The following is a 24846-nucleotide window of genomic DNA, read 5'->3' on the forward strand; positions in this document are numbered from 1 at the left end:
TCAGAAGCATTTGAGAAATTCAAATGGTATCTAGCAAGAATAGAAAAAGAAACAGGAAAAAGATTGAAATGCTTAAGATCAAACAAAGGTGGTGAATTCATCTCCAATGAATTCAATAATTTTTGCATTAAAAGAGGAATCAAAAGGCAAGTGTCAGCCCCTGGCACTCCTAAGTAGAATGGAATAGCTGAAAGAAGAAACAGGTTCATTATGGATTGTGCAAGGACTCTAATGATTGAAAAGAATATTGCTATCAAATACTAGAAGGAAGTCATCAGCACTACAGTTCATACTTTGAACCAAGTACAGTTGAAGAAGGACTCACATAAAACTCCCTATGAATTATGGTATGGCTACAAACCCAATGCAAGTTACCTAAAAGTATTTGGTAGTCAATGTTATATCCTGAAAGAGTCCAGAAGAGGTAAGTTTGATGTGAAAGGTGATGAAGGTATATTCTTAGGATATTCTTGCAAAAGTAAGGCATATAAATGTTTGAATTTGTCTACTCGTAAAATCATAGAAAGTGCACATGTGAGAATTGATGAGTTTGTAGAAAAGATTGAAGAAGAAAGCAAAAGGGAACCAAAAGATTATAAAAGATTTGTTTGCTTCGAACCTGATACATTACCCGACATATCAAACAATAAGCAGACTTCACCTACCGAGTCTTCCTCAGCTACCAAGTTGTAAGAAGTACAAACTGAGTCACAAGGACTTGAGTCACATTCTGAAGCTACCGAGTCAATGCCTACCAAATCTAAATGACCCGAGCCTAAATTTTGAAATTCAAAATGAAGATAGTACAATTCATTCAAAAGGCAAAGAACCTATATTGGCCAAGTATGCCAAAAGGCATCATTCACCTAATTAGATTATTGGAGATAAATCAGAAGGTACTATGACGAGAAGAAAGTTAAAAGGTACATGTTCACTTGCTAATTTTGAAGCTAGAAGTGTTAAGGATGCTATAGAAAATGAAAGTTGGATTGAGGCAATGAATGAAGAAATAGAATAGATAGAAAAGAACAAAACTTGGACTCTTGTTCCTAGGCCTAAAGATAAAAATGTGATTGGAACAAAATGGGTATTCAGAAATAATTTGAATGAAGATGAACAAGTATCAAGAAACAAAGCTAGATTAGTGTGTAAAGGGTATTCTCAACAAGAAGGAATTGATTATGGTGAGACTCTTGCTCCTGTTGCAATACTAGAAGGTGTTAGGACCCTACTTGCATATGCTACTCACAGAGGATTCAAAGTATATCAAATGGATGTTAAGTCTGCATTCCTAAATGAGATTCTCGATGAAGAAGTCTACATTGAATAGCTAGAAGGTTTTGTTGATCTTGACAAAAGAGATATGGTCTGAAAATTACACAAAGCACTATATGGTCTCAAACAAGCTCCTAGAGCCTAGTATGAAAGACTACATAACTACTTGATACAGATTGGTTTTCAGAGAATAAATAATAACAGTAGTTTGTACATCAAGTAAGGACTAGATTACAAAATTGTGTTGGCAGAGATATTTGTGGATGATACTCTATTTATAGGAAATGATGACCTATGCAAAGTATTTTTAGAACAAATGAACAAAGAGTTTGAGATGTGCATGTTTGGTGAAATAAAATTCTTTGTTGGATTGTAGATACAACAAAACAATAATGGTATCTATATCACCCAATCCAAGTATGTAAAAGAGATACTCAAGAAGTTTGGTATGGAAGATTCTAAACCAGTTGGTACCCCTATGTGTACTAGACTCAAGCTTACCAAAGATGATGACTCCAAAGAAGTAGATCGGACCTTATGCAGATCAATGATTAGAAAATTATAGTATGTAGTTCATACAAGGCCTGATATTGCTTTAGCAGTTGGGATAGTGGCAAGATTCTCAGCTAAACCTAGAGAAAATCATATGATGGCAATCAAAAGAATCTTGAGATATCTAAAAGGTACTAAGGACTATGGCTTATGGTACAAACATGGAGGAAATATAGACCTAAAGGTATTTATTGATGTTGATTAGGCAGGAAATCTTGATGACAGAAAAAGCACAAGTGGTGGAGCTTTCTTTCTTGGTAAAAGGTTGGTATCTTGGACAAGCAAGAAGCAAAACTACACATCCTAATCTACAACAGAAGTAGAGTATGTAGCAGTAGTAGTGAATTGTTCTAACATTGTTTGGCTCAAACAATTGTTAGAAGGAATGAAGGTTGAAATCAAAGAGCTAGTAGTCATGTATTGTGATAACACCAGCACAATTAACATATCAAAGAACCCAGTGATGCATTCCAAAACAAAGCACATTGCTATAAAATATCACTTTGTCAGAGAATTGGTGCAAGATAAAGAAATCAAATTGGAATATGTCCATACAAAAGGACAAATTGTAGAAATATTCACCAAGCCATTACCTAAGGATGCATTCTTGTATCTTAGAGGTAAGCTGGGGGTTATTCCCCTATCTAAAGCTCACTAAATGAAGTTTAGTGATGCATCAACAAGAACCTAGCTAAAGATCAATCAGTTGATGTAGTATAATCAAGAGAATATTACATATAAATCAATACTCAAGGTACATTGATACAAATTTGGCATGTGTTGTCAAAGAGGGAGAAGTTTATTGTCATATCTTTATCTTTCTAAAATTTTGTAGAGGGAGAAGTTTGAAAAGAAGTTATGCAAAGGAAGAATTCAGCATAAAGAAAAAGTTCTTGTGTAAAATCAAAGAGGGAGAAACTTTCTGTTAGAAGGAGTCTTGTTCTCAAAAAAAAAAATCATTGTGCTATGACATGTTGTGTTGCCATCAACGCCAAAGAGGGAGATTGTTGGATACAATTGATTAATTGTGCGTTGTCTTTGATGTTACACAAATGTCATATCATTTGACAGATAATGCTTATCAAACTCACTTGGTTAGTGAAGATAGTTTTCCTTGTCCACCGAGCATTCATAAGTTTACTCTAAACAGATGATAGTGTCTACCAATCTCACTCAAGCGTTGAAGGAATTGGGGAAGAAAAGAGTGTTAACCGAGCTCACTCAGTTAATGAAGGGAAAGTTAGACAGAGTCAATGTTCACTGAGTTCACTCGGTTGCCAAAGGATTTCTACAAGTTCACAATCTTAACCGAGCCTCTGTTGGTTAACATAGGAAATCATTCTAAAGTTATTTTCTACTGAGCAGGGTCGACTTACGAAGGATTTTTCTGGTTTTGGCATATGAAGCTTAATTACTTCTTGTATTGATTCTAGCCGACTATGATGATGAATATTAGTTATTGTAATTTGAATTTGGGCCGATTTGACAATTTGGAAGGTATAAATAAAAGGTCAAGTTGAGATTTCTAGTGTGTGTGCAAGTGTGTTGATTGAATTGAAAAGAAAAGAGAGGGAGCGAACTTAAAGGATAAGCAGGTATCCTTATGGAGCAAAAAAATAATATTTGATCAAGAAGGATCAAGTTTAAGCAGAATAGAGATCTAGATTTAGCAATTCAGTTGCATCATAATCAGGTCATTTCATTGTTACTCTCTAACCATTGTAGTAGTGATGCAAAATCTCTTAATAGAGTTGGTTTAACAACTAGTTGTAAATCCTCTAACAAGGTGGCAATTCCATTGAATTGTTTTAATACCTCTTGCAAGGCCACTCCTAATAGGGTGATTAAATCCTCTAACAGGGTCGCACCTAACAGTGTGTTTTGTAACCTTTAACAGGGTTGGCTCCTAATAGGGCTCACTTTAGAAGAGTGAAAAATAGTAACTAGTTACATTGGTGGTTTTTCCCAAATTGGGTTTCCACATTAAATAATAGTGTCTCAAGTGTTCATGTTATTTCTCTTATGCTTGCAAGATTAATTATTGTTAACATTTTAAGATCTGCTAAATGTAATTCACACTCTACATATACCGAGTTACAACATTTTCTATGTGTTTATTGAGTAATAGCAGCAATTAGTTTTCTCAGTCTAAATTTTATTGTTGACATCTAATGGATTTGGGATTTATTTTAGTGGTAATTGATTCACCCCTCCCCCGCCCTCTTAGTTACTCCTATATTTCCAAAAAAATTCACCTTCCATCATTCTCATTTCATCAAACTTATCTCTCAAGCTTTCTAATTTTTCCCTCGAGATATTTTTGTCTCCTCCATAGATGGTATGCATTGTATCCAACATTTCCTTGAAAATTTTGCAATATTTTATGTCATTAAACTCAGCATAGCTTAGGGCTGGTGCAATCTATAACATAGATTGGTTGTGTTCTTTCTTCTCTTTAAGTAGCAGAGTTGTCAAAGGATAAACTATTATCTCCAAATATGCATTTTCCACAAAATGTATTGCACCATCTCCAATTCCCTCCAAATGTAGCCTCATCAAAATTTGCCACGCAGGGAAGTTCTCTTTTCAACCTTGGCAACTCCTTTTGTACATCTTGATCTTTAGCTTCAAGTACGTTCAAACTTTTCTCTACAAGCACCAATGTTCTAATACGAATTTTTAGAATGTTTAGAATAACTGAGGGTGGGGGTGGGGGGTGTGAATCAGTTATCCAAGGTCCAGATGCACCAATTAAACAAATAAACACTTAAGCTACTTCAAATCTGAACATCCATTAGCTCAGCCTCTATAGCAAATTATCAATAACATCAATTAGCAGTCCACTGTCCTGATAATAATAGGCTTGTAGAATGTAAAACAATAATAGTACATCATCACAAGTAACATCCACACAAGTTTGACACTAGGATTTAACATGGAAACCCAATTTGAGAAAAACCATCAGTAACATGTCACCAATCTTTTCACTCTTCTAAAGTGAGCTCTATTAGGAGCCAACCCTATTAAAGGTTAAAAAACACATTGTTAAATGTGACCTTGTTAAAAATCACCCTTTTAGGAGTGGCCTTTTTAGAGGACTTTAGAACATTCCACTAGAATTATGCCTTGATTAAAGGATTTACATATGACTATTACATCAACCTTGATTAAAGGATTTCAATAGTGATATAATGGTTCAAAAGTAATGGTAAGTTTTGATTTGACAAATAAAACTCACTTTGCAAATATAGATTACAGTTTGGCTCACATGATGATCTACTGATTGGCCTCCATGGTCATCTCTTTCTCTAATTCACTTGGCAACCCTTCAAGCAATCACTCTTCACCTCTTATTAACTTTTCTCAATCTCCTGCTTAAGTTTTTTAATCAATAACATCAACAACTACTCCAACATTATTGAGTCTTCACCAGCTATGCTAATTTATTCAAGCTTGGCCCTTATACCTCCTTAAATAGGTAATTCTAATCTTTTTCTGCTTAAACATCACCATATAGGGTTTCGATCAGATTCAACACATACAATGAATTTGTCCACCTTCTTTTGTAGATTTTTTTAAAAAATTGTTCTATTGATCACTTACCTAACCCTTTCCTTGCATTAAATGTTCCAGGTCACCCATCCTTATCTTCGACATGCTCTGCATATTCCAAGAAATCAATTATGTGAGCTAAAAATCATGATTTCCTCATAATTCATCAAATGTTGTCCTTCGGCCAATACTTGGTTCTAACACTTGGTCAATATTGATGCTTGGTTGACACTATTAATGCTTGGCATATACTGGCACTTGATCAATACTAGCATCACTCGACATAAAATTCGAGTTCCTTAGTCTTCTACTCTATTGCTTAGCCAAGCCTATGCATTTGGTCAATCATTGATCACTTCTTCAAGTCTTCAATACAACTATCTTCTTCACTTGTAGCATGATTAAACAATTACTTTATCTTGTCAAAGTCTAACTAATCAAGTGCCCATTTTAGTTTCCTAGCATAACTCAACATTTCCTCTAGGTGCTTTTATTATATCCAACTTCTCAAATCCTCTTCATAAATCATCTAGATATGGCACTCATATCAAATAGCAAACTATCTTACCAATAAGGTTTGACATCAATGACAACATAACAATTATTCCATTTGTGGTTTCCAATAATAGTAACCATAATCCTAACTTTGATCATAATTATAACCCTAGCATTTATCTTAATCTCTATCCTAACCATGATATAAACCCTACCCCTCTAAATTGTTAACCATAATCCTAAATCATAGCCCTAACAATATCCCAATTCTGGTTCTAAAAATTAACTATAAATATGATCATGACCTCATCCCTAATCATGATATAAATTTTACCTCTAATGGTAACCAACCATGATATAAATTATAACTCTAAATTCTAACCCTAACCCTAGCTCTTACCATATTTCTACTTGTAACCATAACCATAAAGCCAATCGTATGACTGAGCCCTGCCTCTAACCATGATATAAATTATAAAGTTGAATTTTAATGTTATTTAAATTAATTTAGTGAATGTGTTAAGTGTACTGCTATTGCAACTACTACTAGGTAATATATACTCTATATTTAAAATATGTTGAGATCCATCGAGGTGTTGCTTTTTTCATCAATCACCTTTAATATAGATAAAAATAATTAAAGTTGAAAAAATGAAATGCCTTGATGCATCTCGACGTATTTTAAATATAGAATATATATTAGCTAATACATATTGTGTGTATGCCAATTAAAAAAAAAAAAGAATTGATAATTAGTGTATACATGAAAACCTAATCTGTCGAGACCACGCATAAATAAGCAAACATTAGTTGTACATGTATATCAAGATTCAAGTAAATCGAAATACAATTAATCTACTTGAGTTTTAGAGCTAATGCAACTGAAAGACAAGAGTCCCCACGCAACCTCAGAGGAGCTCAACAAGGGTGCCCACGAGAGGCCTTGTTGGTGTGCTCAAGATGGAGGGATGTGGATGTGCTCTCCTCAAACACAACTATGATTAAATTCTGCCAAATCTATTCAAATGAATGCAAGAATGCAAGTATGAATATATAATAATATGTATGTAAAATACCTTCAAGAAATGGCTAATGAGTAAGCCAATCTCAAAAGGATTCCAAAGGATGTGAAGTAGAATGGGATGCAATGAAGTAAACTAACAATGATATGCTACCATGAAAATATGCAAGAACTAGGAATTGAACAATGCAAAAAACTACCAAAGGTTAGCTCTAAGCATAAAAATCTCTAAAAAAGCTCTAACACTATACTAGAATCATAAAAATACAATGGAGGAGATTAAAATGCTTGAGACAAGGGCTCTATTTATAGGCTTAAGGGAGACCTAGTTGAGGAGGTGGCATGTATGTGGCATCCACATAGGTGCCACAAGGGAGACACATGGGCTAAGGGATAAGCCATGCAAAAGTTAGCATAAGTATTTTATTATTAAGATGGCTCAAGGTGTGCTCACACATGTGTGAGCAACCTTGGGGAAAGGAATGGGGGGACAAGGGTGTAAGAGTCTTTTGGAGGAATTAGTGAAAGGGGGGGCTCCTTGGGCTTTGGGTTGTTCACACACATGTGTGTGAGCAACCACTTAGGGGATAAAAGGTGCTTAAGAGGGTATTTAGGATAATAAAGTGGGATTAACTAGTGGGTAGGCTTAAAAGGATGAGAGTGATGAGTGGTAGGCTAGACTTTTGGTATGATTAGGATTGAATCAAATAGGATTTAATTTAATCATAGGATTATAGAATTTAATAAAGTGGAGGGAAACTAAATCAATTAGAATTTATTTAAAGGGGATTTATGGAGCACTATGTATTAAATAAATTTAACACATTAGGGGGAAGTATTCAAATTAAATTTAAATACATTAGGGAAGTGAACCTATTTAATTAAATAAATTTAATTAGATAAGTAAAGGAACATGAAAAAATATAATAAATAATTATAGTGTCAAGGGAGATATTAAATCAATTAGTATAGTGTTTCGGACAATTTTAAGTGTCTACAATTAGTTCTAAATAAAAAAGGTTGAGTTAATAACTCAACTTAAATAACATTATACATTAAGATCTCTTTTATTGTATATGGTTGAGTTGAGAGACTTAACTGAAGGATTATTTATTAAATATATTTTTTTTAAAAAATTTGTGCAACTCAATTAAGTAAACTTTGATATTCACTAAATATACTAAAAGTATTAACATAATTTAAAAAAAAATTATGTAATTTAATTCCACTTCATCTAATAATTAGAATTTTATTATAATTATAAAGTTTACTTAAGCAAGTCAACTAAAGTTGAATAATAATAATAAAATTTTCCAATTAATTTTTGAGAAAGTTTATTTATTTCAAATCATAGGCTTTAAATTGTTCTTTTAATTAGATGAGGCTGTCACTTTAGTAGTTCATTATTATTATTAGATGGAAAATTTTTGGGGTTTTTTGAGGAAATAAAGAAAGTAATTCAAAGCCAAAATTTTTGGTTTAAAGTTTGTTCTCTCTTTTTCTAAGTTTGCTTTGTGGTTTTCAGTTAGGTTTTGAACATTTGTAATTTCAATTAAATAAAGAGCTTTGATTTTTGGGTTGGAGTTGGTCTCTTTATTTTCCAAGTTGATTCTTTGAAGTTTTCTTTTCTAAATTCTGATGACTCTCTTTTTCATGTGAATATAATTTTTTATCTATTATTTTAGAGAATTTTCTGTGTGATTGTTGAAAGAATTATTTAAGTTGAGGTTTTGGTGTTTAGGGTTTGCATGTAGATTTTGATGGATTTTGTTTTTAGGATTACCTAATAAAGTTATTTTTGGTTCGAGATTTGTGTCAGGAAGTCATGTCATAATTTTGAGATTTTTTAAGTAATTTGATTTTGAAAAACATTTATATGTACATTTTATGTTTTTTCTAAATTTGGGTTCTTCTAGATTATTTCATTTTTTCTTTGTATTATGTGTGTGTGTATATACGTATGTTGATGTGTGTGTGTGTGTGTGTGTGTGTGTGTGTGTGTGTGTGTGTGTGTGTGTGTGTGTGTGTGTACATACATACATACATATACACATATATGTATATACATATACACATATATGTATATATATGATATACATATATGTATATATACATATATATATGTATATGTATGTATATGTATATATACATATATACATATACATACATATACATATATGATATATATATATATATATATATATATATATATCTATATACATATAATATATGTATATATAGATATATGTATTTCATATATATACATATATGTATATATATATATATCTGATATATGTATATGTATGTATATGTATATATACATATATACATATATATATATCATATATATATACATACATGTATGTATATGTATATAGATATACATATATGTATACATACATGTATATGTGAATACACATACATGTATATGTATATGTACATGTATGTAGATGTATATATATACATGTATGTATATCTACATATACATGTATGTATATACATATATATACATCTACATACATGTACATATACATGTATGTATATCTACATATACATGTATGTATATATACATATATTATATGTATATATATATATATATCTTTTAGGAAATATAGGTTTATTAACATTTTTATTTTTAGAAATTCTATTTTTAGATTTTTTTTAGAATATCTATATGAAAAAATATTTTAATTTTTTTGAATTTTTATCAATTCTATTTTTAGGAAAAAAATATAAATAACAATAATTATTATTTTATTTTATGAGGTTTTATATGAATGTTTTTATAGTCAAACTAGACTTTAATAAATAAATTATTTATTTTTATATAACTGAGACTTGTGTTTTGATTTGACCACTTGGTTTGTATTATTGTATTATTCAATGATGTTTATTTGGGGAAACTACATTGGGTTTAGGAATGGGGCACTAAAGGTCTGAGAATTGATTTCTTTTTTGACTTGTGATGTTGGTCATGATCATTGTACCCAACTTTATTTTGACCAACATATTTTATATGATTTTTATATCTTTTGCTCTTTGGTTTTATGATGAGAATCTTTGTGACTATATTAAAGTCTCAATTGGATCTTGTATGGTTTGTGTATTTATGCATGCTCTTGTGTATATTATTGTGTATCAATCTTTATTTAATCTGACCATAAAAGGTGAGGAGAGTTATTTTGTATAAGTTTCATTATTCGGTCACCTTGAGTTTTACTATGATTGTTCTATGCTCTAGATAATTATCTTTATTGATTATCATTGATCTTGTGATATGATACTATGTGGATTTTCATTATCTTTAAGAATGGGATGGATGATCCATGGTAATGTCTATATTGAGATGGACAATTTGATCCTTCTACAGACTATGATGTTATATATTATGCTCCAATATTTTGCTTTGGTGATTATAATGATTTGTGATTTATCATAATGTTTTATGATTTTGATTTTATCTTCTCTTTGTTTATTTTGATTGCAGCATTAAGGTAGGTTATCTAGGTGTATAAAGGGGATGTGGCTTGCAATGGCAATCAAGGCCCTAAGTGGCTACCAATAAAAATCATTGTAAGTGACTTAATAATTCATAACTAAATTTCATGAAGAGTTTAAAATAAATTAATAAGATGTTTGGTTCCTCTCCCATACTTATTAGCTTGTTGTGACTGATCAAGTAAGTATTGTACACTTTCCATGTATCCTCATCAAGGTTCAGGGTAATTTTGTTTTTGGCTATTGGTGGACATCTTGTAACCGACACAAAGCTTGTATAAAATATAGATTTTAATAATGATGATGACTTATTAGCTTCTTGCGGAAATATTGAGTAGCAAAAGATTGCAAATTGTAATTAGGTTGTAATCATTATATAATAAGAATATTGGACTCGATGTTTGGTGGGCATAGCCCAAGGATTGGGTGAACCATGCTAAATCTTTGTGTCTTGTGTTCTCTTTTGTGTATTTTATTCCTTTTTTATTTTATTGATTTTATTTGTATGTAATTTTTATTTTTGTCTCTCTAAACCTAATATAACTTGAGTGCTAGTATAGGCTATGATGGAGCTTGAGATGATAGTCAATCAAGGTCTTACACAGTTAATATTCTTGTATGTACAAGAGGATTACTAGCACTACATATATTCACTAGGAGGATGGGGTCGAGAGAGGCTTTCAAGGTAACCTTAGAGTTGACTCATGTGATGACACTTCCCAAAATGCATATTAGGTTTTTTATATGTGCTAGTTATTTTTAAATTAGTGTATATTATATTTTTCAATATAAGTATTACACTTTGAGATTAGAGAGATTTCCAAGATCCCATCCTTAGTTTATATAATTGTTTTTTGTGACTTGATTATCTAAGTAGAATTTCCTATTATATCCTCAACATGGATGGAGCGAGCCTTCTTTGCGTTCCACAAGTTTGGGTTGAAGTGTTACATTTACCATTGAGATATGTTTTGACATCCTTTTTCTAGTGCTAGATCATCCTTGTTGTAGTTATATTATCTTGTTCATCATCAGAGACTTGTTCTATCTTTCCCATATTATTCTTGTACCTTCTTTCAATAAATTGGTTATGATGCCTTTATGAGATGTTGTATATGTGTTTTGTACTTTGATTTGTATCTTATATCCTACAACTTATGCAATGGACGTAGAGTCATTATATATTTGAATATTATATCAGTTGAGTTTGAGTTCCTCATATTGTTAATCTTAGATTGGTTTTGACATATGAGTGACAATATACTTAAGTCATTTACTTAGTTCATGCCGAACAAGTAATATATGTTGAGCATAAGTTTCTAAATTGTATATGTTGAGCGAGAGATATACAATATATGCCAAGTAACTAGTAAGTACCGAATCACTCAAGTGTCGAGCAGATAGTAAGTGCCAAGTCATTCAAATATTGAGTGATCAATGGATGTCAAGGCATTCAAAGGCCAAGTTATAGCATTGAAGAGATAGTGGATGCCAAGCATTAGATACTTCAAGTGTCAAGTAAACAATTTTGGACATAGTTGTTTGTAATGGCATAAACTACTATGTAAACCATTTTTTAGCCAACTTAAGGATTGTTTTGTGATTCTAGATGATAAGGATGAATCTTTATTGAGGATCCTTATGCATTACATGCAACCAATTAGTTTAAGGGATGTTTTAAGCGGCTAGATGGATGAATTATAGTCATTGATTCATACCTAATCCTAAGTCAACTAAGTCTTCTTAAGGAGGAAAAACCCCAAACTTTATATGAATGTGAAGAAGGAGAAAAGAGAGAAGTTTTCATGTGCAAACAAAGCATTCATGGTGACTAAGGAGTTGTGAATTGAGATACATTGTAGAACCAGTTAGAGGAGAATAGAGGAAAGGAATTAGAGGATAGAAGTGATACATCTCATCAAGAGGATCAAGTACACATCAAGAAAGAGGTGATTTGTTATCTAGTAGCAAAGTACTAACCGAAGGATCATTACTGATACATTCTAGTAGGTGAATTAGTTAAATCTCTTAACATAGTAGTCTTAACAAGCTATTGTAAATCATTTAACAAGGTACTTACTTCATTGTAAGTTAAAGTCCTTTAATCAGACACACTTCTAGCAAGGTGTTGAAATCCTTTAGCGGGGTAAGATCTAACAATCTTGTAAGCCTTTAACAGGGTAGACCTTTCACAGGGTAGATCATAGTTTATGATCAAATATTGTAACCTTCATTGGATACACTTTATTATTGTAGTAGTGGAGATTTATGGGTGTCATCCCCATCCCAGTTTTACCTTCTCATTGGAGGGTTTCTGGGTAACCAAATATCTTGTGTTATACATGTGTTGAATGTTATTTTCTTTCATACTATGGATGAATATGTTTAGCTAGCTATTTTAGTTTACATGCAAATTGTGAGATGGTTGTGTTGTGAATGAATTTATGGTTAAAGATTTGAAGGACTGATTCACCCCCCCATCCCCCCTCTCAGAGTTTACTTTCCTTATTGTATTTCCAACAATCATGTGTGAAAATATTCTCAATCATTCATCTACATTATATGGAGTTGTGTATTATGATTATACTTAGTAGAATTATTAATATATGCAATTCTACATTATAGAACTATTGATAATTATAATTTTGTGTCTTGAGTTTTAGTTATGTGCATGTGTTATCTTATATTACATCACTTTCACATTTTTGTTACATTACTATTTGTAAACTCATAAGAAAATAATTATTTTGTAATCTTAGTAGCATATTTTAGGTTAATTTCTCTTTGATTCCTTAGCGAGGTGTTACACCTAAACCCATGAACCATCTCAATGTTAATTTCTTTGAAGTGGTAGGGGAAAAATTAAGCCTATGAGCATCTATGATGTAGTCGTAACTTCTAAAAAGGATATCAATTCAAATAGGAAAGTATTTAAGCATTATTACTAGATTACATAATTTAGGAAGGTCTAAAGTAGAAATTCTTGGGGCTATCAACTTCATCTTGTTCGGTGATAAGGAATTCTAAATTTAGGTGATTAGACCCATGTCCATCCATTTTTTCTTGATGGACTACAAAGAAAGTGGATTTACAACTTGGTTTTGATCAACTAGGTCAATATGCGAAGGAATATTCAAGTTGGCAAATATATTAGCATAAGGGTTTTGGTCAACTAGTTCTTTTAAGGAGGAGGAAGATGAATTGAATAAATTTGCAAAGGCGTCATCATACAAATTTTCCTCTCTTTCTTCTTGTACTTCATCATCTTCTTCTAGTTAGACAAATATCTCACCTAACTAGTTTATAGGACAAGGGTTATTAGAAAGAATTTTTCCTAAAGTGTCTCTTCTTATTTCTTTTGCATATAGTGCTAACTTACTAAAAGCAATGGGGTGTTACTTAAGAAAAATGAGAACTAAACTGGAAACAAACTTCTAAACTAATGAGAACAAAAAAACTACTAAAATGACTACAAGAACTCCCTAGTTTGATACAATCCCGCACAACAATGCCCAAGAAGTTGGCCTCCTAGGCTATAACACATTAACTTAAGGATTATACATCCATGCTAAGTAGATATCTTAGTCATCTTAAAGGTTATTTTCATGTCAATCTAGGGATGTATTACTTGAAATAAGTTTGCAAAATTTATGCATTAAGAACGCATCCTGTAGCCATGCTTCTATAATTGAAAAGGAAATAATGCTAGAAATAAATGCCATGAAAAAAAATCAAAATGCTAAAAAAAAATACCATCCAAAATATATCCAATTGGATAACATAAATGAAATGTATTGACACATGAATAGTAACTACTCTGTGCATGCAAAATAACTAACTAAGTGGGTCCCTTTATGAGTCTTCTCCAAAGTTAACTATCTTCTATAAACGTAGAATATAATTTTATCGATCAAAACTATTTTTACATACTAAAGGTTGAAAATTGCTTTTTAATATAATATAAAATTGAAAGATACAATAGCTATGTCTCTTAACCCCTTTGAGGGAGTATCTAAGCCTTATTTGTTGAACTTGTGGAAAGCTCAACCCACGACTCCCAAGTATCACTTGCATACAAACACCTATTACAAAAAGAGAGAAGCAAAGCTATGGAGAGTTAAATTCACAAATCCATAAAAGATGAGACATTCTTGATGTACGAAAGAAAAATTGTAATTGTATTGAATGAATAAATATAAAGAGAGATCAATCCTTGTAAAGGAATGTTGAAGTTGAGGAAAGCTCAACCCACAACTCTCAACAATCACTTGCATACAAACAACTATCACAGAAAGAGAGAAGAAAAGCTATGGAGGCTTGAATTCAAAGATCCATAAGAGAGAAAATATTGTAGTTGACTCAAAAGTACATTGGACCAGCTTAATGAATAAATTACAAAGTAAGATCAATCCTTATAAAGGAGATCAAAACCATAAAAGGTAACTAACATAGGTTGTATGATTAAAATAAAGAATTAATTATTATATGCCAAAAGTTTAGCTTAAGTGAACTAGAGATATTAAGAAAATGTCTTATTTACCTCTAACACCCCCCCTTAAAATAAACTTAGGGAGTAGCAAAAGGCCTAGAAATTACTACTAAAAGTAAATTTGGTTCCTGACAACAAGCCTAATGAGGTGCCCAATCACAACCAAATCTTTGTAAAGAAGAAAAATAGAGAAAATCACATGGGAAAAACCCTACTCCAAGAAGAGATGGAAAGAATGTTGAATGACTAGTGAAAAATTGTAGAACCCGCTAAATGAGGGAATGTCCCAAAATATAGGAACAAAAGGATGATAATGAAGAACACAACTAAAGCATGAAGAATCTGCAAAGCTCTATCAAAAAATAATTTCTGATCTAAAGAACATCCACTGAAATAGAACTTGGTTAGGTAAAAAAGACTATAATCTACATGAGTACCCTAGGATGACTAGTGCAGGAGCATGTAGTCAAAGCTCCTTGTTTTGATTTTGAGCTTTTTCTTTTGGCATGTTCCAAGTTAGGAGTGTGAGTTTTTACCTTTCAAGGTCATGGTTGAGTTTGTTCCTAGGTGGAGTTGACTAGGTTCAATCCACTCTAGGTGGTTTGGTTTTCTTGCTTTACTTTTGTTTGGTTTTTGGTTGTTAGGGGTTATGGGTCTTGATGAAGGTAAGGTATTGACCTACCTTGTCCTCTTTGATCTTTTTACATCCTCTTGCATAGGCTAGGAGATCCTACATACCATCTGGAGCAAGAGATGAGAAAGATCTCAAATATTGACAAAATTGTCAAATAGAGCAAAGTGGTCAAAAACATGTGGATTGATGCTCTAAAAGCCCAATTGTGCCTAGAAATCATAAATTGACCATGTTAGACCTATTGGGAAGATTCCAAGTGATATATGTCTTAAAATTGCAAAAACGCCAAAAGTTGTCAGCAACTTTGAAAAGTTGCATGACAACATTTTAGCAAGAATTGAACGTGTCATGGATTTGAGGTTGATAGTTCCTATAACTATCCAAAACCTCTTGGTAGACTTATAAAAGCCATAAAATGACCCATTCCAAGGGTTGGATATTGTAAGAGTAAATTTTTGTTATTGAAAACCACAAATTCTACCTCAATTTTTATAGTTTTTGATGTTTTAGTTTGCATGTTCACAATAACGGATTGAACCTTAAGTTTTTGCATTGGATTATTGGAGTTCATGTTTGTAAAATTCTTTTTGTTTTAGCTTGCTACGTTTTAGAAGTTCATTTGTTTAGTTTTTGCAAATCTGTTGTAAATAGACTGTGTGTTGTCCTAGTCTTAGCAGTTTTCGCAAAAATGGCTCCCCAATGAGTTTCTATGGTGGATTCATCATGACCTTAAGGGGAATGGAAGTGGAGCATGTGTATAGTATGTATATATCTTTTGGGGCCCTGGAGAGTTGGATAATCATTTTTGATGTGATACCCTAGGCAAGTCATAATCACTTGGATAGGCAATCACAAGTTTTGCTAAGATTTTGACTAGACCTTATGTTAGAAATGCTTTAGAATAATTGAGAGGGGGGGTAAATTAGTTATTCAAGGTCCAAATGTCCTAATAAAACTTTTTCACCATGTAAAGTGAGCTCATTAAACTGTTCATGCATCCAAACTTAAACTTTTCTACTTAGCAAGTTACTGAAAATCAACATGCAAGAATAACACATGAAATATCAACACATAACACAGTGATTTACATGGAAACCCAATTTGGGAAAAACCACCAATAACATGCTACTCAATTCTCACTCTTCTGAAGTGATGCCCTGTGAAAGGCCTACCCTGTTAAAGGCTACAACACACTATTAAATGTGACCTGGTTAAAGGATTTAACCACCCTGTTAGAAGTGGGCCTGGTTAGAGGACTTTAGAACATTCACTTGGAATGTCACCCTATTAAAGGATTTACAAATGGATTTTAGACCAACCTAAGTCCATAGGTTTTACCATAGCTGACACAATTGTTATAGAGTAACAACAAGGGCTTTTGACCTGATACAACTCACAACTTAACTTGTAGATTTCAGATCACTGTTTAGCTCTCATAATTTGCCTAGTTTTCAATCTTTGCAGCTCTAATAACTTGTCCTCCTTTCAAGCTTTATCTCCTTAAGTCTCCATGCTCGATGTACCAATGCAATCTCTTATATGGCCACTTATCGAAGTAGAGTGTCTATACTACATTCCTTCTCTCTTCTTAATGCCTTCTCCTTGACACCTTTTCAACAACTTCGACCCAATAGCTCTTGCTTCTTGGCCTGTGACTCCTTAAATAGAAGTTTGGAAAATACTTTCCTCGCTTGATTCTTCCCTCCTTTAATTTTGATTCAAATGGATTAGATAGGATTTAATGAATCCAACCCATATCTTGTTCCTTCTAGAAACATCATGAAGAATCCTCTTGAATTTGCCTAAAATTTTGTGCCTCCAACTCATCATCCGTATTCTCCATCTGGTTCACAAAATTCAAGGTAACAAACTCGTTGGCTCAGATCTAGTGAATCTTTGACTTTTCAAATAATGTAGTAGCTCGACACTATTGAAATTCTGGTGCTCAGCACATACTATGTTACTTGGCACCAACTACATTTTATTGATGCTCGACACTAACTAAAAATTTGCTCGGCATGAACTAGCTTGCTCGACACTCACTAATTAACTTAGTCAAGCTTTGCAGACAACTTTCTTACAAGTTATTCTTCTAAAGTTTCTAAGTGTGGCCAACCTCTGTATCTTCAAGTATATTGTTAATACATCATTTTACCATTGTCTTTAACTTATCCTTGCACTTCATTACAAAACCATAACTCAACCTTTCCCTTAGGTGCTTTTGTTACATCTTGTTGATTAAATCCTTTTCATCAATCAACTAAGTAATAGTACTTGGATCTTATAGGTAATTGTCATTCCAACAAATAGCAGGTTTGACATCAGTGAAAAAACAACGATTGAAAACATTCTTTATCAAAAATCTCCCTTTTTGCAAACAATATGATATTTTCAATCAAATTTCCAACACCCTAGTCAACATTGTCATTCTCAATGTGAAACCCTTAAATATATGCACAAAAATTGCTTTTAGGTGTACAGAGAGCTTGGAGACCTGAGACCCACAAAATATTTTATGTTTTCAAAAAGGGTACTCAAAACTATGATTTGTTTGCCAACTTTTTAAGAGAAATTTGGGGTTATAGTCCAAAAACCCAAGTAGGAGGGCTAATTCAATTAGGCCTATTTTTTATAGTTTTGGAGTAGATACAAATAACTTAAGGAAAAATTGTGGGATTTGTGTCCAGAATCCGAGGTGATTTTTCACACCTCATGTATGAGCCCTTCACTCCATGTAGTTGAGGAAATGAACAAGATGGATCAAGAATTGTAGTTGGCAAGTTAGCTTATAGAGGCATTTGGTGAATGAAGAAGCTAAATTCTTGGTGTAACTAGGTGGTGAGAAGTTGGAGGATAGGATAGAGATCCTCTAGAGGTTAGGGTACTAAAGTGAACCCTAGTAGGCTAAGAGAAAGCCTGAGAAAGTCTTGGAGAAGATATGGACTAAGCAAACAAACTACCTAGTCTTACATCAATGACACTACTTGAATCAATAGACATACAAAGGTAAACAATTGAACTCAAAGATACATATGTCATAAAAAATAAAATCTTGAAGAGCTAATCAATCAAATATGGAAGGTTGCATCCAAAGTAGGAATGAAAAGAAGAGTGTCTATATGGTTAATGAAGCATCTCATCAAAATGCATAGGTACCCAGCCACTACATCTGCCTAGTACATAGGAACAAATATTCAGTACATAGCTCACTCCATCAAACCAAGGAAGCATAAGAACCAACAAGACAAACTCTCTTTATTGTAGACAAGGGTGAGGTGATAAGAAATTGAACAAGTGAGCTGATAAGAATTGCATGTCAAGGAACCTTGATAAAGATGTACGGATAAATAAATAATAATGTACCGAGGTAATCGATCTTAGACACATTATGGGCATGTCATAAAGGGATACATACTGGACAAAGGTAGATGGAAAGAAAAGGAAAAACATCAATCCCCATGACAATTTGAGCAGTGCATTTACAATAAGGCACAAGATATGGTATATGCCAGGAACATCGTAATCTATATGAGTTCCCTCATATGACACTACTCAAATTAGAAGGAAAAACAAGGCAAACAACTAAAGTAAAAGTATAGAGTGAATATGGAACTTTATCTTAGTATTTTTACATAAACATGCTACAAAAGATGTCAACAAGAATTGTAAGAGACATAAGATAAATACAACAAAAAGTACATCCCATGACGAGTCATCCGAAGCAATAAAAATGATCCCCATACTTAGAATAAACAAGATATCCACCAGAGTGCAAAAATACAAAATATTAAATAGGATGTACCTAGATCATAATTTGAAAAAATAACTAGTCCCATTGGAAAGAGTACAAAACCAACTTTCAAACGATATAATTTTTTTCCAAAATGAAGATCAGATGCTAAAGATGTGTCTTTCTCCTAATTTTGACAAAAAAAAAGTCTATCAAAAAAGCATCAAACTTGCACAATACCTATGCCATTATGACATGCTTAGAACCATCTTTCTTACGATATCCCATTTGTAGAAAACTGAGTTTGTATGACTGATATATGAGCAAACAACCAAAGGTAGGTCCATACAGAGCCAAAAGGGAAAGCAAGCATGCTGATGCAACACTGATATGAATAGACATTGGGCCTAAATTTGATGGTTAAATGGCCCTCGAGGTAAAAAAAATCCAAAAAAAATCACATTTGACAATTTTTTTTTAAATTTGTCAGAAAATAGCTAGAAAAATACTAGGTCACCGGAAAAAAATCAGCATGCCCAAAAAAAAAAGTTGGAGCTAGACTAAAAATTGGTCACCTGTAATTATGGCATGTGGAAAAATAAGCTGCCTAGATCTACCAAAAAAATAGTAAACCTCCCATGAATTGCCCAAAAAAGATGGGAAATGAGCCTCATAGGCCAAAACTACTTGTGATGGCCACAAAACCACCTGTCTTCAAAACACCATTAAAAAAGTTATAGACTACCATTAAATAATTAGAAACCACCTTTGGAGTCAAATAAAATACTATAAAAATCCCTAGAACAAAACCACAGTGAAAAATCCTGCCTTTAAAATTGGGAAACTGCTAGTCAAAAAACACTCAAAATCGTTGATGTAAACTGCCACAATGGAAAAGGACTAGGTGGTGCAGGTGAGACACAACATGAGTGGGATACCCATTCAATATAAACCATGCACTTGGAAGATGAGCCATGTGTCAGTCCTTGTTGATGTGACCACAGATTGTGTGGTCACTTGGAAAGTGCACACACAAAAGGTGCGTACTGTGGGCCTCTATTATCATTCACAGAGCATGTGGGTCAAAAAATAGGCACAAAACTTGAGGCCCAAATGACCTGTCACACTTGCATTCATTATCTTCAAAGTACCAATAGTCAATATGTGCCTTGTAAGGGACGGATGATGGAGAAGACATACTCGCACCTTCGCAAAAAACTAAATGACATATTGAACAAGGTGAGCCACTTTGGTGGTGGATGAGTTGAGGAAGTGGGTACAGAGGGCCCACAATGGTTGACGATGGGGCCCTTTTCAATAATTAAAAGGTGAGCCCTTTAAAAAAACAAAATTCCCACTTTGTAAAAGGCATGTGTTGGTGAAGAAAATGACACTTTTTTTGGTTAATTTTTTTGAAAAAAAAAAAAAAACTGTGCTAGAAAAAAGGTGCTTACAATAATACATTTTTTGATTGAAAATATCACCACCCCAGTCTTCGTGCCTAAGGTTGTACGATCTTGGGACAATTTTTTTTCTCATAGATTGCAGCATCATCCAAACTTGACATTTTTATATGGAAATGAGAGTTTTTTGGGTGCTCTGAGTTCAACTATGACATCTGTTTGGGATCAAAGTGACTCAAAATTAAGGTCCCCCTCACCCCCCACCCCCAAATTCAACACAAAATTGTTTACAAAAAATATAGATATGAAAAATAAGGCCAAACTTCTCATGAAGAGAATAGGGGCATGAAAGTCTAAAGCTCTAATACTATGTAGAAGTTGAGGAAAGCTCAACCAAAAACTCGCAAGAATCACTTGCATGCAAACACCTATCACAGAAAAATAGAAGCAAATCTATGGAGTCTTGAATTCATAGATTCATAAAAGATGAGACATTTTGGATGTGCAAAAGATAAATTATAATTGTATTGAATGATTGAATTTACAAAGAGAGACCAATCCTTATAAAGGAGATCAAAACCCTAAAAGGTAAGTAACTTAGGTTGCATGATAATAATTAATAAAAGAATTAATTATTATATGCCTAAAGTTTAGCTTAAGTAAACTAGAGATAATAAGAAAATATTGTATTACTTTAACGTTATTTATAAGGGAGGCTATACAACAAGTACACTCCCATGTTAGTCAAATAACATTGATTTAATAGATCACAAAACATGGAGTTGTGCTCCAAGATAGAAACAACCAAGTATGTTTCTATTAAAAAGAAAATATACTATAAATAATACCTCTAAATTTATTGTATTTCAAGATTGTCATTAAAGATCCATTATTTACACTCTAAGGCTAATTGAGGATGAATGTTGACTTCTTTGAATTTGGACTTTAGCTTCAACTAACTAATTTTCTAGAATCTCCTTGGTGTGAGGCCTTCAATTTTTTATTTATACTCTTGCATGATATTATTCAAATACACAAAATATAGGCATGTATATATCTTACATTAGAATAAACATTCATTCGTTCACATGTATTATTAACATTAATATTTTGCATATAAACATAGGTCGTGCATTAGGTTTATTCATCCAACCAAAAAGACACAAATGATAAGTTTATATTTATAACCATGATCAATAGTCTTAAGGAGTTATATGAAAGTTGGCGGAAAACATAGAAACAATGTATTAAAACCTTAGCACAATCTAGAAACATCCTAAAAGAGATTTTTATAGGTATTAAACACATGACCAAAAGGAGCCATTAAATGGGCTCATCAATATTCTCACCCCTAAGACCAAGACCTCCTTCCCTCTTTGGTCTATATACTAAATATCTAACTAGAGTCCATTTAGAAGCCAAAAAATTCTCAATGAAAGAAATTAATGCGAGAGGGCATCAAACTTCTTTAAAAGGATGGAGGGGGCAACCTTCACAAAATAACTATAAATAGGGAGAGCTTTAACCACTAACTTCAAGTCAATCAATCTTCCAGTTAATGGAAGCCACTTGTAATTCCAATGACTACATCTCTTCCAAAATTTATCTAGAAACTCTTGCCAAATTTCTTTCAGTTGAGATCTCGTACCAAGAGGAATCCCAAAATAAACTAGAGGAAGAGAACCAATCTTAAATCTAAGAATTAGATCAATGTTATTCTAGATAACCAAAAATTATTGAAGAAAAAATAGAATAATTTGCCTCGTTAATATTTTTCCTCAATGTAACCAAATAAGTGCCTAAGGTTCTCCTAATACTAAAAGCTTCCTTCGTTCTAGATTTTCCCATAAGAGTGTTGTCACCAACAAACTAGATATCTGTGTTAGAATGTTTACAATAACAGGGGGGCAAGGGGTGCTGAGCTAGTTACTCAAGGTCCATAAGTACCATTTGAATTATCAAACATTAAACATTAACTGTTATGCTTATCTTGTTGTAGCTTGGTCTCTATTGAATGCTAATAAAAAAGTTACGAGTAGTCCATAGTTCTAATATAATAAACTTGATGAATGTAAACATTTAAATGTAAAATACCATAAAACATTCAACACAAGTCTCACACTAGGATTTAACGTGGAAACCCAATTTGGGAAAAACTACCAGCAACATGTCACCACTTTTTCACTCTTTTAAAGTGAGCTCTGTTAGGACCCAATCCTACTAAAGGTTACAATACATTGTTAAATGTGATCTGGTTAGAGGATTTAATCACCTTGTTAGGAGTGGCCTTGTCAAAGGACTTTGATCATTCCATTAGAATGTCACCTTGCTAAAGGATTTACATAGATTGTTAAGTCCTTGAATGATTGTTAGGCCAACCTTTGATTAAAAGAATTTCATTACAAACTATTTACAATGATTAGAAAGAAAACAATAGGGTTTGATATGTATGATTACAAATCACTTTTGCAATTTTAGATCTTTGTTCGGTTCATGTGTTGATTCTCTGATAAGTCTTTCATATCACCTCTATCTCTGCTTTTCTTGGCAACACTTTAGGCAATCATCCTTCTCTTCGCATCAAACTTAAGCCATTTGCTTAGATTCGCTTATCAACCTCAACAACTTTTGTTTCCTCTATTGGAAAAACATATACTTTGTGTTATGTCTCTTTGCATCTCACACTTCACACTTATATCACCTTCTTCATATGTTCACTCACTCTCTTCTCTCCTCTCTATTAAAGTTTGGCTCTACACCTCCTTAAATAGATAATTCTGGTCTTTTCCTCTTTTCATAATCGCCATAGATCTTAGGGTTTGTAATTTGATTCATCAGGGTCATTGTATCTATTCATCTTCCTTATTTTCTAGAAATTTCTCATTGAATTCATTCATTAGATATGATACCTAATCCTCTCCTTGAATCAAATGATCCAACTTATCAATCTTATCTTTAACACGTTTTCCATATCCTAAGAAATCAATCGAGTCAATTAGTAATAATGATTCCTTATATGCAGTAAAAATATTGTCACTCGGCCATCACTAAGTTCTGGCACTCGGTCATCACTAAATTGCTCTGTTGTTGTAGAGCTTGACATCAACTATCACTCGGTTGATATTAATGCTCAATCAACACTTAAATTACTCAGTTTGTACTAGAGATCGATTGACACTAGCATCACTCGACATATACTTCAAAATTCTTTGATCTTTTACTTTCTTGCTCGGTTAATCTTTACATAAGTGATATATCTTGACTTGTTCTGTAAAGACTTGAACATCAACATGATATAAACAATCACTTTGTCTTCTCAAAGTTATCAAATGTCAATTGAAACTTCCTTTTCATAACTCAACCTTTCCTTTAGGTGCTTATTTTATGAGCAATCTCTCAAATCCTCTTCATCAATCAAATAGATATGACATTTAGATTAGATAGCAACATGTCTCATCAATAGATTTAACATCAATGATAATACAACAATTGTTCCAATTGTAATTCCAACAATGTAAATAGTGAGGTAGCGTATTACCCCTACTCCATCCTTGAATCAAGCCTAATCTATCCTTGTCTTAGATAAATCTACCAAACCCCTCAACCATGATGAAATATAGATAAGAAGACAAAGGATCCCCTTGTCGAAGACTCCTAGAAACCCAAAACAACTAAAAAAGATCCTCATTGACCAAAATTAAAAAAGAGGTGGAAGAGATACAACTCATGATCCAATTCACCCATTCCTCAAAAAATAAAAAATCCAAAAGAATTTTATGTAAGAATACCTAGTTAAATTTGTTATATGATTTTTCCATATCTAATTTGATGAACATTTCCTTTCTTTTGAAATTGATATAGAGTGAATCACTTCAGCCACTTCCACTATCCCTTCAATATTTTTTTCACCCATTATAAAGATTATCACTCATTGGAGATAAGATCTTTGAGACACGAGCTTGAGTCTACTAACAACAAATTTAGTAGCAATCTAATAAACCACATTACAGATCTAGTGTAAATTGATCTAATATGCATGCATTTTATTTTTTAGGAATTAGAGTTATGAAAGCAACATTAATATCTCATAGCTTCTGCTTGTTCCTATGTAACTTCTAACCACTACAAGGTCAAGCTTAATAATTTCACAAATTTTCTATAAAAAATCAACTAGGAAGACACATCAAGCTTTTTTCA

This window comes from Cupressus sempervirens, chromosome 11, assembly GCF_028749045.1.
Source record: "Cupressus sempervirens isolate cs-2001-9-10 chromosome 11, ASM2874904v1, whole genome shotgun sequence".
NCBI lineage: Eukaryota > Viridiplantae > Streptophyta > Pinopsida > Cupressales > Cupressaceae > Cupressus > Cupressus sempervirens.